This window comes from Cervus elaphus, chromosome 30 (assembly GCF_910594005.1).
Source record: "Cervus elaphus chromosome 30, mCerEla1.1, whole genome shotgun sequence".
Taxonomy (NCBI): domain Eukaryota; kingdom Metazoa; phylum Chordata; class Mammalia; order Artiodactyla; family Cervidae; genus Cervus; species Cervus elaphus.
In genome coordinates, this window is record NC_057844.1 from 63,153,792 (window position 1) to 63,169,181 (window position 15,390).

Sequence of the window (15,390 nt, forward strand, 5' to 3'; positions counted from 1 at the left end):
TATTTCACTAATGGAAAATTATTAAATTCAGTGTAAAAATTAGATTTCAAACTATGCTACAATGGTAGTAAGTTTTCATGAATCAACACTATGAAGTTACATATGATTACAATAAGCCAAATTCATACACATGAACATTCCTTTAATATACATACCAGAAGAATTACATACACCTAATAGCTGGAAAAACTAAGATTTTGAAATACTAGCCAAGATTTCTTAATAATAATTACTATGTTTTGTTATCATGGGAAAAGGGAGTAAGTAGGAATGTAAATACAATTTAAACAAATATACAAAAGTTTAAGAGGAGGCAAAAGATGATGGAGAAAAAACTGGATTTTTCAGAGAGGCTGATCATCCTCACAGTTGTTTTTCCCAGAAGATAATCCTTTCTGATTAAGATTGTAGATCAGTGGGAACAGAAACTCCTAGAAGGAAGCTCAAATTAAGAGTTATTCTCTGGAAAAAAAGAAAATTCTTTCCTTGATGGTTTACTGTTGCCTTGACCCTTGTTAATATTCCATACTACATTTAAAGTTTAAAAGATTAATAAGCTATTGCTGTCTTAAGGTCCCCCCAAATTTGGAGAGCAGTATTATGACCAAGTGTGAAAACATAAAGTGACTGGTCTGGATGTAACAACCAGGGCAACATCCAGGGGTAGCAGCACCGTGAACCCCAGTGATGGTGGTACTTAGGGTAACACTAGAGAAATGGGGCTCAGGTACAAGTGTAGAGACGTCAAGAAACATTTACAGGGACTATCTGAGAAATCAGCCCCCCCCACACACAAAAATCTGACTAGTAGGTTTGTATGGTATTCAATAAATGATGACATAAAAGAGGTTTTAGAGTATAATCGACACTACTTTTAAGCACTTATGGTTAAAAGACAAGATTTTGTCTTTAGTAAAAACTGAATAATTAATACAATATGGTTCTCAAAGTAATAAGCAACTGTCGTTCTTAGGTACATCTTTATTACAGGTGTTCCTTATATACTTCTCTACATACACTGCAGAATTTGTAAAGCTTCCATTCACTGATATAACACTGTTCTCAATGTACCAAGCAAGGAGCATTCTTTTTTGTTGTTGTTGTCATTAATATACCTTGTTGTATATGTATGTGGAGAACTGTATACAAACACTTATTTAGCATTCTTAGAAATATCTGTGTTATAAAAGGATGACTAGTGAAATGATACTTAGATACATATAAAAGATACATATACATTTTCTAGTGGTTATAAACATTCTTATGTGGTACATACATTTATATGTAGCCTGCTTCTCCCAACAGACAACACTTGGCTGTTGTCTTGCCAAACCTAACTGCTAAGTGACTTACAAGTGTGCAACTATCCCAGAGTTTGGTTGTTTGAATGAATTCTTTGACTTATAAAATATGCAAGAAGTATAACTCTTGGTTGGAATACCAGAGAAACATCTATTTAGAAGTCCAAAATTTTCTCCTATCAAAATTTATCCAAGCGTAGAAAGATCTTTCTCTGATATCACTTATTCCCTTGACAGATAAAAGTAACGCTGTATCTTCTGAACAAGCTTCATTCATAAGTTCACCAAAAGATTCATTGTAAGTCATCCATTCAACGAATATTCACTAAATTCTGGCTATATGCCAGGCATTTTTCTAGGTACTGGAGATGTGTTAGCAAAGGAAATCAAATTTCTATTCCTTCATAACACTTATATTCCAGGGGGTGGGGGGGGAGGGTACAAGAAGAATACAAGCAATAAATAATACAGCAAATAATCACAATCTATCCTGTGCAATATGTATTGTGGCATAATAAATGCAGTGAATAAATTTAGTATGTACTTTTAAAGTAGTAGCAAACCTGTTCCATATTGATGTGCTCATTTACATTTCAACCACTGTACCCCTTAGTAATTGTGTTAGAGTGCAACTAACAAAGATCTGCTGTAGCATCTTAACCAGATGAGGGCTTCTTTTCTCGTACAAAAATGTGAGGCAGTCCAAGGGTTTTCTGTTCTGTGCTTTTGCTATGTATCCACAAGTCATTAAATTGTTTCCATATACATTCAGTTATTGGGAACATAGCTTTCATCCTGAAGGTAACAAGATGAATATTGCAGTCTATTTCCATGCACTGTATTCCACAGGAGAGGAAAGGGGATTGCACAGAAGAAATGATGTCTTCCCCTTTAAGTCAGCTTCTTAAAGCCATTGCCTGCATCCCTGATCCTTCGACTTCTGCTTACATCAAATTGGTCATTCCCAGTTACAAATAAGGGTGTGAAATATGGTGTTTTAACCTGAATGCACTGTTGTCCTGAGGAAAATCAGGATTCTGATAGTAAGCCAGTAGTGAAAGTGTTAGCGGCTCAGTCGTGTCTGACTCTTTGCGAACCCCTGGACCTTAGCCCGCCAGGCTCCTCTGTCCATGAGATTTTCCAAGCAAGAACACTGGAGTGGATTGCCATTTCCTTTTCCAGGGGATCTTCCCAACCCAGGGATCAAACCCAGGTCTCCTGCATTGCAGGCAGACTCTTTACCATCTGAGCTACCAGGGAAGCCAGGAGGGATAATGAATATTTGACAAGTTCCCAGCAGTCCCAATCACAGACTCCTGGACGAGATTTCTCTAACACAGCAGGGATTTCTGTAACATAAGAGAAATGTTAGAGATTTCTCTAACATTCCTTACTCATTTGGCAACCAGAACAACCTGCGGCATGCTGAGCATGCTCAGAAACTGGTAGGAGGACCCCTGAGTAAATGAATGGATGAAATCTTTCTATCACTGGTATGGTTACTCCCCTCTTGTCTCTAACAAGGAACAATCCTAAGTTAAATAGTCCAAAGTATCATGCAGGGGCCCAGGCTGTATTGAACCCACAAAGATAAATAAAGCAAAACTTTAGAAAAATTTAAAATCTATCTTAAAAATAATATATATTCAGACTTGCCTACAATATTATATATAAGATTAAGCAAATTGTTCTGGGAACCTTTAAAAGAAAGAGGGCCTGCAAAAGCCAGATAATAAACTGAAAATGGCTTGTTTATTTAGAACCTGACATATGTGTTAAGTTTGTATTATATATTTCAATTTGAGTATAAAATGCTACTATCTGTACAAGTTGTACATAATTTCAAAGAGATGCAAATGGCACCCTCAGAGAACCTAAATTCATAAGACCAAAGTATTTTCACATATGAGGCAAATATACAAATGCATTCTATAAGAAAGCTGTATTTTCTGTTTTTCTTAAGTGTGAATATCTTTAAAAAGTAGTGCTTCTCTGTAGACTTTTTATGTTAGAGCTCTAAGATCTATGTGAATCTTGAGCCTTTATTTTTTTGGATGTATCTCTCAGAAAAAGATAAATCAGCTATGAAACTCTTATTTGGTAATTATATGAGCTCTTACCTTCCACTAAAATGTGAAAGTTCTTATAATTAAGGCTTACTTTTAAAAAATAACCTTTAGGTTATGGAGCTGCCAAAAAAAGTCATGCCTATATCTATATCTGTCTCTCTCTATATGTATACATACATGCACAGTCATGTCCAACTCTTTGCAACTCCATGGAATGTAGCCTACCAGGCTCCTCTGTCCATGGAATTTTCCAGGCAAAAATATTGATGTGTGTTGCCGTTTCTTACTCCAGAGGATTTTCCTGACCCAGGGTCAAACCCATGACTCTCGTGTTTCATGAATTGGCAGGTGGATTCTTTACCACTGAGCCACCTAGGAAGCCTATCTATCTAGCTATAGATAGATAGATAGATACACACAGACATATACATATGTATGAAAAATGAAAGAGACATCATGTGTGGAAACTGAAGACATTTCTTTCCTGACTCTGTTTCCATGAAGTTGATGGAGTGATCATGGTTGAGTTTTGTTTCAAGATAGTAGAAAACACCATAAATCTTTTTAAAACCTCAGGAAAAACAATGAAAATTCTCATAAGGTGGAAAATAATATGCAAAAAGTGAAAAGGAGTTACCATTTAAAGACTCAAGAAGTATGCAAAGAGAAACTCAGTAATAGTTGATAAATGATTATTCTTCACCACCATATGATTTTTGATAAAGTGTGGAAAATTCCAGATTTCCTGTTGAAAAATTACCTGGATTTCAAGTTTTTAAAATTCTAGTCATGTACTTTCTTTTGTTAAGTCTCAGATTCAAACCTGGAAACATCAGGCATGATTGGGATTTGTTTTTTCCCATTGAATGAGATCTGATTTATACTTTATCCTTAAAAATGCATTACTCTGATCTGTAAAATAAGCATAGAAAACACATATGCATGATTATGCATTTGTGCATTAATGTGCGTGCATCCTGATGTACATATAGTTATTTACAGGTTGATAGAAACAACTTTCTCCAGGTCTGATCTTTTCCTCCCTGACAATCACACTAAAGAAACTTCTTAACCAACCACACCACCCATGGTTAAGACCAAAAAAAAAAAAAAGCCAACTTAATCCATTTTTGTCTGTATAGCTTTCACTCATTTAAAAATGAGGGAAAACACATAGTGCTATGAAAAATTTTCAATAAAATGCCCCATCAACTCTGATCCCAATGTGATACTTCATCATAGGGCTAAATAGTATATGAAATTCCAAATGTTTGCTTCACCTCAGTGTTGAAAAAAACTCCAGAATTGGTAGTGATGCACCAGAACCCTTCTTTCCAAGATTGTGGGGTAAAGGCGGGATGGAATCAGTTATTACTCATTTTAATTATAGTCTGTGACAACGTTAAGTATTTTAAGTTTCATGTAACACTGCACCTGGCCACAATATATATTTAGAAAAGTTTTGTGGAACGAATGACTAAATGTTATGCACCAAGTCTGAAAAGTGTAGAAAATTATCCCAGCCTTCTTAAATCTTATGAGACCGAAGAAAAATTTTTTCTCAGGAACTGCATAAAGAGTCAATGTCCCCAGGTTAATTTTAATAGTGAATTTCATAAGGTGGTGTTTTATCCCCCTCAATAGAAGCAGATGATACCTTGTCAATTATCTGCATTCAGCCCAGCAGAAATAACATGAAGACTAAAAAGAGCAATCCCAGTGTGTAGCTTTCTCATCATCTAATTTGATCTAAGGGCAAAATTTGGATTACCTAAGGCAGGAACTTCTAAAATTTAGTATGCATAAGAGTTACATGAAGTGATTATAAGAAGAGATATTTCCAAGGCTTTGATCCTAGAGTCCCTGATTTGTTGGGTTAGAACGGAGCCCCTAATTTTTTAAAATAAATTATTTCTGTTAACACTTGATAAACACTGATATGTAGAAAGAGTGACCATATCCTTATTTCACAGATACCAGTTTTTGACAATAAATGTCAACCAGGGGCTTTGAGATCATACTCAACTGCAATAAACAAGAGTGCAGAGATTCCATTTTGCTGATTAAGAGTAAACATGCACATTTTAAATTTAAATAGAGTAGAGACTTGGATTGATAATTAGAAAAAATATTTTGGAACTAACAAGGATATTTGAGTAAATAAGAACCTTGCATTATTTCAAGTTAAGAGTTTCATTAGAAAATATATCAAATATTCATTACTTTACAAATGCATGGATCATAAAAGTACCATGAGTCCATGCCATAAAATCTGGGCACAAGTTTAGTTCTTTAAAATTTTAAAAACAGGTGATTGTAATTGCTTAATATAACCATGAAATAAAAAGATTCAGTAAAGACTCCACAAATCAAAGACAACCATATATCTGTGTATGTGTATACAACCATACATTAAGTAAATTGGTTGATGCAATATATCATAATTTTAATAACCATTTAACTTTTGGAGGACTGTGTTCAAAAATTTTAGAACATTTTATTATGAACCACTGTTTCTATAAATAAAGACTAGAATCAACAATTGAGACCATTTTAAATTTTAAAAATGGCAAAAGCATAAAACTATATATATATTTCTCTTTTGTCAACTTTGAAAATAGGAAAATGTGCATATACACATATGTATGCATTTTATATGCACATGCATTTTATGTGTTTATAACAATATACAGATCAAAATAACTTAAAGTTATGAAATTCATGAAGTCATGAGTTTAAAAAAACATATTTGTCCTCTCAGATTTGTTATTTGGCCTGCCAGAAGATAGTTGCTATTGACTCTGAAGCTCTTGAGAATATTAAGGTCTTTATAGGAATCATTTTCTGCCTGGTCTCCATTGACACCAAACAACTTAGATATTGGTGGTCTCTGAGGGTCAGAGTCTAGGGGAAGATCAATAAAAGCTGCAAACAACCTCATGTTGTTTTAACAGAATTCACAAGGTGAGAGAAAATAAAATGTGCATCTCAACTGTTGACTTCTGTGCCTGGACTCATAGATTAAAAAAAGAAAAACCCAACTAACTTTTAACGTTTAAAATAAGGAAACCATCAGGGATACATTAACCTGCATGCTTAAGAATAATTATGAGAAATTTTGATGCACTATCCTCTCAATTACCTCGTCTTTTTTTTAAATTAGTCTTATTTACTCCAGCTTTATTAAGGTATAAATATCAAATTAAAAATTATATATGTAAGGTATACAATGTAGTGTTAAGTATACCTGTGCAGTGATGACCACAATCAAGTAAATTAACATATACATCACCTTAAAGAGTTACTAATTTGAGGGTATGTGGTAAGAACACTTGAGATGGAGAGGGTGTGGGAAAAAGGGAACCTTTGTACCCTGTTGGTGGAAATGTAAATTGATATAGCTATCATGGAAAACAGTATGAAGTATCCTCAAAAATTAAAAATAGAACTATCGTATGATCCATAAGTCTCACTGCTGGGTATATATTCAAAGGAAATGGAAATGGGATATGTGAGATATTTGTACTCCAATGTACATTACAGCATTATTCACAATAGCCAAGATATGGAGATAATCTAAGTGTGCAAAGGTTAAAAGAATAAAGAAATACATATATATATATATATATATATACAAACACATACATATATATGTACATTTATACACATATATATGCACACATAGTGAAATATGTGTGCACATATTTCATTATTTTCATCCTTAAAGAAAATGTCATTTGTGATCATGTGAATGAATTTAGATGTATTACACGAGGTAAGATAAACCAGATGCAGATAAATAATGTGCAATATTACTAATAAATAGAATATAGCAAAGTTGACCTTAGAGGAGGGGCAGTATGGGAGTTGTGGGGGTCTGACAGAAATAGGGAGATGCTAGTCAAAGTGTGCAAGCTATCAATGAGATGAATAAGTTCTAGAGATCTAATGTACAAAATGGTAACTATAGTTAATAATATGCACTTGAAATTTTCCAAAAGAATAGATTTTAAGCATTCTCATCCACCTCGTGAACCACGGGATTATCTGGCAGCTCCAGGTAGAAAGCTGTGCACCAGATCATCTGCTGTGGATACAATTGGCTCTCAGCGCTTACAGTCATCCTTGTAAAGCAGACTGTAGGTCTCAGGATGCTATCTCAAATGTAGCCAAATCCAAATTCGTAATCTTCCCCCACCCAAATTCAGTCCTTCTAAGACTTTCCCACTTTCAATGTAGGTTCTCCATCAAGTGATCATCAGTTTGGGGTCATAAAAGCCAGAGGATAAACAGTCATCAGAAATAAATGGAACCTGAAACAAAGCAACAGAAGAAAATTATCATTAATGTCCCTGAAGTAGAAAAATGTTTACATATGCAAAAATATAGTGTGAAAATAGACAAAATATTGTGGGAAAAAATCACTTAAATTGAAAATGTAATAGTAGCATGAAAAAATAATAGAAGGATTGTAAAAAAAAAAAAAAAGTAGATGCTTAGAAAACAGCATGCTAACAATGCTCAGAAAATTAAAAGATAAATAAATTGAAGAGAAGAAATAACAAGACTGGAGGTCAATAAAGGAAATTTGTATCAAGCTAATAAGAATTACTAAAAACATGTGAAACTATAGGACAGAAAATTAAGAAATAGTACAAAGTCTTTTCTGTACTTTCCTGGTGACAGATGGTAAAATATCTGCCTGCAATGCAGGAGACCTGGATTCGATCTCTGGGCCAGGAAGATCCTTGGAGAAAGAAATGGCTACCCACTCCAGTATTCTTGACTGGAGAATTCCATGGACAGAGGAGCTTGGTGGGCTACCGTCCATGGGATCACAAAGAGTGGGACATGACTGAGTGACTAAGCATGCATGCATAAAGTTTTTTCTAGAACTTAAGGATAACCTATTCTACTTGGAAAGGATCCACTAGTCCCCAGTAAAACAAAGAAAATACCACACCAAAACATTACTATGAACATGGAACCAGAAAACAAACAAGGTCTTAAGTTGAAAGAAAAAGTTGCTATACAAAGAATTAAGAACCAGAAAAGCATGGATATTTCAAGGAGTAACAGAAGCTGGACGTCTCTGGGAAGATGTTTACAAGAAAATTAAAAGAATTACCCAATCTCATTATTAATGAAAAATTTGGATGGATAAATATTTTCAGACTCACAAATTCACCCAAAGTACCTCCCAATTACTCACGCTATTACTTGAGGTGATCTACACCAAAATGGAGGCATGTGCCCAGAAAGAGAATTGAGGAGATCTAAACCATGTGTAAGGCTAAAAGAATCTGCAGGATGAAAGCAGGGCAGGATGCCTATGGAACAATCCGTCCAGATTAGAATAGGAAGAAGGGACATCGAGGAAAAAATGACATGTTTGACAGGATGGATATGTTCCATAGTTCTTTCAGAAATTGGGACAATTAGTGATGAATTATGGTGAAAGCTAAGCTGATGAATAAGAGGAGTTCAATAAAATGTCTCCTACTTAAAAATCTTCTTAGCTGTCACAATTGAAATAATATTATGAGCTAACCATTATAAAAACAGAAGTATATGTGCATATGAAAGTGAAAGCATTGCTCAATCATGAATTATCTAGGCAAGAATGGTGGAGTGGGCAGCCATTCCTTTCTCCAAAGGGTCTTCCTGACCCAGGGATTGAACCCAGGTCTTTCGTATTGCAGGCAGAGTCTTTACTGTCTGAGACACCAGAGAAAGGAGGGGTAAGCATCCAAGGCTATAAAAAGCTACATCTTTGTAAGTAGTATAAGTATATTAAAGGGAAATATGGGGAAATAGTGTCATAGAAGGGTGTGGAACTAACCCCCTACACATGCATGCACACACACACACACACACACGCACACACACACACACACACACACATACAAAAACATAAAGAAATATATCTACGTGTGGAACAATCCTCAGTGAAAACTAACTGGAAACTGTGGAAAGACTCCTAAGCAAACAAGTCTATAAGCAAGATCCACAGGGAACTGGTCGGAAGGGAAGATAAGTGATTGAGTTAAAATCTGTGCCCCTGGGCAGGAGACTCAAAAAAGGAAGATACATAGGTGAAAACCCAAGCTGGGGAGTGAGTGGTGAAAGCCAAGTATTGGGTCCTACCTAGGAAGAGGAACCCCTTGGCTAGTTAGAGACTTGCTGGAGCTAGCATGAGTGCAAGAGAAAGCCTAGACTCCACTCTGCCCATAAGGTTCATTGGTAGATGGAAGACTATTCCAGTAGCTGCTGGGTTTCCCACCACTGTCTTGGCACGTGCCACAGCCTGTGCTGAGCTGAACTCTCCAGCCCCACTTAGTCCACATCACAGCTATGCACTGGACCTAGGGCTGCCTCAACAGAGGAGAGAGCTTTGCTGGTGCATATTGCAGTGATTTGGACATGAGGTGGCCCCTAAGCAGGGTGGGAGTGGTGGTCGTCGGTGAGTGGTCGGGCAGTGTGATGGCAGCAGCTTGAAGCTCCAACAGTGGCTGTTGTACAAAAGTCTGTTGTCAGATACGAGGTGTGAGCCCACTTGGACCCCACCTGTCCTGTGTTATGGCTCCACAACAGAGTGGAGTTGGTGGAGGCTGGGGGTACTGTTAGACTGTGAGGGACAAAGGGGATATGACCCTGGGGTTGTGTCTGAGCAGGCCAAGGGCAATAGTTGATGGGACCCGCACAGGCAGCACATCGAAGGCAGCTTGGACCTCTGTCTGCAGCTGACTCACCATAGCACATGCTCCATCTTTAGCAAAGAGCCCACACAGCCCCCTCTGGCTTCAGCACTGCTCCTCTCTGCAGGCTAGAGTCCCAGTGCTGGAATGTGTGCACACATAAACAGAAGAGAGTCAGCTGGCATCCAACCCTCAAGGCTTCTGCCTCGGCAACTTGAGATTTGCCCTTGCCCATGATAGGGCAGTGATGGCCAACAAGTAGAGGGGAAGCCCTGCCTCACACACAACTCCAGCCCTTGAGCCTAAATCTCCAGCCCCATATACTACCATGGTGGCGGCTCAAATGCAAAGATTCTGCCTGCAATGTGGGAGAACTGGGTTCAGTCCCTGGGTCTGTAAGATACCCTGGAGGAGGAAGTGGAACCAACTCCAATATTCTTTCCTGGAGAATTTCATGGATAGAGAAGCCTGGTGGGCTACAGTCCATGGGGTCACAAAGAGTTGGATACAACTCAGTGACTAATACTTGCACACTTTCACCATGGCGATAGAGGTCAGCAAACCTGAGGAAAGACATGGCTCGTGTCCACGTCAAATCTAGCTCTCCAACCTAAGGAACCCAGCACACACAATTCATAAATGGATGTTCACACATAAGGACATTCATTCAAGATTGCAGTAGGTAACTGTTTCACCTAAATTCATATAGAGAAAATTAAGCCCAGTGAGAGGACAGAGGAACTGGTCTCAGTTGAAAGAGAGGAAAACACTGACAAAAATAATGAAATAGATAAACTATTTACAGAATTCAAAATATTAGTAATAAATATAACTGAACTATGGAAAACAAATGAACAATAATTTTAACAAGGATCTAGAAAATATCAAATGAATTCAATCACTAAAAAGCACATTAGAAGGAATAAATAGCAGACTAAGTGATACAGACACATAAATCATCTGAAGGATAGAATAGTGGAAATCATCCAGTGAGAATCAGTCAGTTCAGTAGTTCAGTCATGTCCAACACTTTGCGAACCCATGGACTGCAGCATGCCAGGCCTCACTGTCCATCACCAACTCCCAGAGCTTACTCAAACTCATGTCCATGAAGTCGGTGATGCTATCCAACCATTTCATCCTCTGTCGTCCCTTTCTCCTCCTGCCTTCAATCTTTCCCAGAATCAGGATCTTTTCCATTGAGTCAGTTCTCTGTATCAGGTGGCCAAAGTATTGGGGTTTCAGCTTCAGCATCAGTCCTTCCAATGAATATTCAGATTGGGATATTTCCTTTAGATTTCTTTTAGATTTCCTTTAGATTTAACTGGTTTGATCTCCTTGCAGTGCAAGTGAGTCTCAAGAGTCTTCTCCAACACCACAGTTCAAAAGCATCAATTCTTCGGTGCTCACCTTTCTTTATAGTCCAACTCTTACATCCATACATGACTACTAGAAAAACCATAGCTTTGACTAGACAGATCTTTGTTGGCAAAGTAATGTCTCTGCTTTTTAATATGCTGTCTAGGTTGGTCATAGCTTTTCTTCCAAGGAGCAAGCAGTGATTTTGGAGCCCAAGAAAATAAAGTCTCTCACTGTTTCCATTGTTTCCCCATCTATTTGCCATGAAGTGATGGCACCATTTGCCATTATCTTAGTTTTCTGAATGTTGAGTTTTAAGCTACTTTTTCACTCTCCTCTTTCACTTTCATCAAGAGGCTCTTTAGTTCTTCTTCACTTTCTGCCATAAATGTGTTGTCATCTTCATATCTGAGGTTATTGATATTTCTCCTGGCAATCTTGATTCCAGCTTGTGCTTCCTCCACCTCAGTGTTTCTCATGATGTACTCTGCGTATCAGTCAAATAAGCAGGGAGACAATATTCAGCCTTGATGTACTCCTTTCCCAATTTGGAACCAGTCTGTTGTTTCATATTTGGTTCTAATTGTTGCTTCTTGACTTGCATAGATTTCTCAGAAGGTAAGTAAGGTGATCTGCTTTCCTTTTTTTTTTTTTGCCTTTATTTTTTTTTTTTATTATTACTTGGAGGCTAATTACTTCACAACATTTCAGTGGGTTTTGTCATACATTGATATGAATCAGCCATAGAGTTACACGTATTCCCCATCCCAATCCCCCCTCCCACCTCCCTCTCCACCCAATTCCTCTGGGTCTTCCCAGTGCACCAGGCCAGAGCACTCGTCTCATGCATCCCACCTGTGCTGGTGATCTGTTTCACCATAGATAATATACATGCTGTTCTTTCTAAACATCCCACCCTCACCTTCTCCCACAGAGGTCAAAAGTCTGTTCTGTACTTCTGTGTCTCTTTTTCTGTTTTGCATATAGGGTTATCATTACCATCTTTCTAAATTCCATATATATGTGTTAGTATGCTGTAATGTTCTTTATCTTTCTGGCTTACTTCACTCTGTATAATGGGTTCCTGTATAATGGTTCTAATCCATCTCATTAGAACTGATTCAAATGAATTCTTTTTAATGGCTGAGTAATATTCCATGGTGTATATGTACCACGGCTTCCTTATCCATTCATCTGCTGGTGGGCATCTAGGTTGCTTCCATGTCCTGGCTATTATAAACAGTGCTGCGATGAACATTGGGGTGCACGTGTCTCTTTCAGATCTGGTTTCCTCAGTGTGTGTGCCCAGAAGTGGGATTGCTGGGTCATATGGCAGTTCTATTTCCAGGTTTTTAAGAAATCTCCACACTGTTTTCCATAGTGGCTGTACTAGTTTGCATTCCCACCAACAGTGTAAGAGGGTTCCCTTTTCTCCACACCCTCTCCAGCATTTATTGCTTGTAGACTTTTGGATAGCAGCCATCCTGACTGGCGTGTAATGGTACCTCATTGTGGTTTTGATTTGCATTTCTCTGATAATGAATGATGTTGAGCATCTTTTCATGTGTTTGTTAGCAATCTGTATGTCTTCTTTGGAGAAATGTCTGTTTAGTTCTTTGGCCCATTTTTTGATTGGGTCATTTATTTTTCTGGAATTGAGCTTCAGGAGTTGCTTGTATATTTTTGAGATTAATCCTTTGTCTGCTTCTTCATTTGCTATTATTTTCTCCCAATCTGAGGGCTGTCTTTTCACCTTACTTATAGTTTCCTTTGTAGTGCAAAAGCTTTTAAGGTTCATTAGGTCCCATTTGTTTATTTTTGCTTCTATTTCCAATATTCTGGGAGGTGGATCATAGACGATCTTGCTGTGATTTATGTCAGAGAGTGTTTTGCCTATGTTCTCCTCTAGGAGTTTTATAGTTTCTGGTCTTACATTTAGATCTTTAATCCATTTTGAGTTTATTTTTGTGTATGGTGTTAGAAAGTGTTCTAGTTTCATTCTTTTACAAGTGGTTGACCAGTTTTCCCAGCACCACTTGTTAAAGAGGTTGTCTTTTTTCCATTGTATATCCTTGCCTCCTTTGTCGAAGATAAGGTGTCCATAGGTTCGTGGATTTATCTCTGGGCTTTCTATTCTGTTCCATTGATCTATATTTCTGTCTTTGTGCCAGTACCATACTGTCTTAATGACTGTAGCTTTGTAGTAGAGTCTGAAGTCAGACAGGTTGATTCCTCCAGTTCCATTCTTCTTTCTCAAGATTACTTTGGCTATTCAAGGTTTTTTGTATTTCCATACAAATTGTGAAATTATTTGTTCGAGTTCTGTGAAAAATACCATTGGTAGCTTGATAGGGATTGCATTGAATCTATAGATTGCTTTGGGTAGAATAGCCATTTTGACAATATTGATTCTTCCAATCCATGAACACGGTATGTTTCTCCATCTGTTTGTGTCCTCTTTGATTTCTTTCATCAGTGTTTTATAGTTTTCTATGTATAGGTCTTTTGTTTCTTTGGGTAGATATACTCCTAAGTATTTTATTCTTTTTGTTGCAATGGTGAATGGTATGGTTTCCTTAATTTCTCGTTCTGTTTTTTCATTGTTAGTATATAGGAATGCAAGGGATTTCTGTGTGTTAATTTTATATCCTGCAACTTTACTATATTCATTGATTAGCTCTAGTAATTTTCTGGAAGAGTCTTTAGGGTTTTCTATGTAGAGGATCATGTCATCTGCAAACAGCGAGAGTTTCACTTCTTCTTTTCCTATCTGGATTCCTTTTACTTCTTTGCTCTGATTGCTGTGGCCAAAACTTCCAACACTATGTTGAATAGTAGTGGTGAGAGTGGGCATCCTTGTCTTGTTCCTGATTTCAGGGGAAATGCTTTCAGTTTTTCACCATTGAGGGTGATGCTTGCTGTGGGTTTGTCATATGTAGCTTTTATTATGTTGAGGTATGTTCCTTCTATTCCTGCTTTCTGGAGAGTTTTAATCATAAATGGGTGTTGAATTTTGTCAAAGGCTTTCTCTGCATCTATTGAGATAATCATATGGTTTTTATCTTTCAATTTGTTAATGTGGTGTATTACATTGATTGATTTGTGGATATTAAAGAATCCTTGCATTCCTGGGATAAAGCCCACTTGGTCATGGTGTATGATTTTTTTAATATGTTGTTGGATTCTGTTTGCTAGAATTTTGTTAAGGATTTTTGCATCTATGTTCATCAGTGAAATTGGCCTGTAGTTTTCTTTTTTTGTGGCATCTTTGTCTGGTTTTGGAATTAGGGTGATGGTGACCTCATAGAATGAGTTTGGAAGTTTATCTTCATCTGTAATTTTCTGGAAGAGTTTGAGTAAGATAGGTGTTAGCTCTTCTCTGAATTTTTGGTAGAATTCAGCTGTGAAGCCATCTGGTCCTGGGCTTTTGTTTGCTGGAAGATTTTTGATTACAGTTTCAATTTTCCTGCTTGTGATGGGTCTGTTAAGATCTTCTATTTCTTCCTGGTTCAGTTTTGGAAAGTTATACTTTTCTAAGAATTTGTCCATTTCATCCAAGTTGTCCATTTTATTGGCATAGAGCTGCTGGTAGTAGTCTCTTATGATCCTTTGTATTTCAGTGTTGTCTGTTGTGATCTCTCCATTTTCATTTCTAATTTTGTTAATTTGGTTCTTCTCTCTTTGTTTCTTAATGAGTCTTGCTAATGGTTTGTCAATTTTGTCTATTTTTTCAAAAAACCAGCTTTTAGCTTTGTTGATTTTTGCTATGGTCTCTTTAGTTTCTTTTGCATTTATTTCTGCCCTAATTTTTAAGATTTCTTTCCTTCTGCTATCTCTTGAAGATTTTCCACAGTTTATTGTGATCCACACAGTCAAAATTTTTTTTCACAAACTTCATGACAATTATACCAAAGACATTCTCACACTGTTAAGAAAGTTCTAGGACCCACAATAGATTTCCCA